The 1,286-nt window shown below is 41.4% G+C and overlaps 1 protein-coding gene across 1 annotated transcript in view; it reads left to right on the top strand.

Annotated features, from left to right (window-relative positions):
- The window catches only part of STAMBP (STAM binding protein), a 61,233-nt gene that overhangs the window by 1,166 nt on the left and 58,781 nt on the right, over positions 1 to 1,286 (top strand). The window lies entirely within an intron of this gene.

The raw sequence follows: 1,286 nt of genomic DNA, 5'->3' as shown, positions 1-1,286 counted from the left end.
CCAGAGAAGACTATCTCTGAGGGAATAGTTGAAGTAGAAAACAAAAGCAGTGGATAGACAAATGAAACTGAAATGTGAGAATCCCTGGGCAGATTGGAATCCTGACTGAAGCAAAAGATCTCTGTTGGGGAGGGGTAAATAAATGTGTGAGATGGAAAAGATAAGGTGGGGCCAATTGATAACAGGGTCTTGAATTCCAAGATGAATTCTACTTTAGCTTGTATGGTGTACTGGTTAGGTTATGTTGTAATTCAATGTGTATCAAATACCCAGATTCCTTTTGGAGATGATGGAGAATGGTGGTATGTGATTGGAATTTGGAATCTGATTTTTTTTTTTTTTTTTTTGAGACCGAGTCTCCCTCTGTCACCATGGCTAGAGTGCAATGGCATCATCATAGCTCACTGCAACCTCCAACTCCTGGACTCAAGCAATCCTCCTGCTCCAGCCTCCCTAATAGCCTGAACAACAGGCACGCACCACCATGTGCAGCTTATTTTTCTATTTTTTGTAGAGATGGGGTCTGGCTCTTGCTCAAGCTGGTCTGGAATTCCTGACCTCAAGCAGTCCTCCCTCCGTGGACTCCCAAAGTGCTAGGATTACAGGCATGAGCCACCACGCCCAGCCCGGAATCTGATTCTAACAGCAACTGTTATCTGCAAAGATTGTAGAATTTCTGGAGCTGGGACCCACCCAGGTTAGTTGGTTTATTTTTGCATTCCAAATTACCATGGGACCTTTTGTTATTCAAAGAGTGCTTAGTCTTTGAAGATGAATAAATTGTTGTTTTCAAGATCTAAATTCCTTGCCACGATAATAATGAACAATGTTATAGACTAACTGGAATAGTGATTTAGTAAGTTGAGTTGTGATTATAACCATTCATTCCCAGACTTGTTCCCCTAACTAACCTTATGCTCAAATATGAAAAAGTGTACCACAGAAAATGTCAGATTCTCAGATTAAATAAAAATGATCAAACTTGAAGTCCATTAACAATCTCTATGAAAGTTCACTGAGTGTGCTGTGCCAGGTACTGGAGTGGATTTAGGTGGGTAGCTGGAAGGAGAAATAATGGAAAATAACAGACTATAACTATTTTTATGGTGCTGCAGCAGGGCCACCTAATAACAGGGAATGATTAACTTAGGGATAGAACTGAATCCCTGTGGCCCATTATCATTATACTCCTTGTACCGCCTCATTAGGACACAGGGATTGTTGGGGTTTTGAGTCTGCCGATCCTCTCATTGTGATTTGGGCTTCCTTCTTGTAGGAAAGAGACC

This window comes from Propithecus coquereli, unplaced genomic scaffold (assembly GCF_000956105.1).
Source record: "Propithecus coquereli isolate 6110/MARCELLA unplaced genomic scaffold, Pcoq_1.0 Scaffold578, whole genome shotgun sequence".
Classification (NCBI taxonomy): Eukaryota; Metazoa; Chordata; class Mammalia; order Primates; family Indriidae; genus Propithecus; species Propithecus coquereli.
This window is presented reverse-complemented; position numbering and strand designations above follow the sequence as displayed.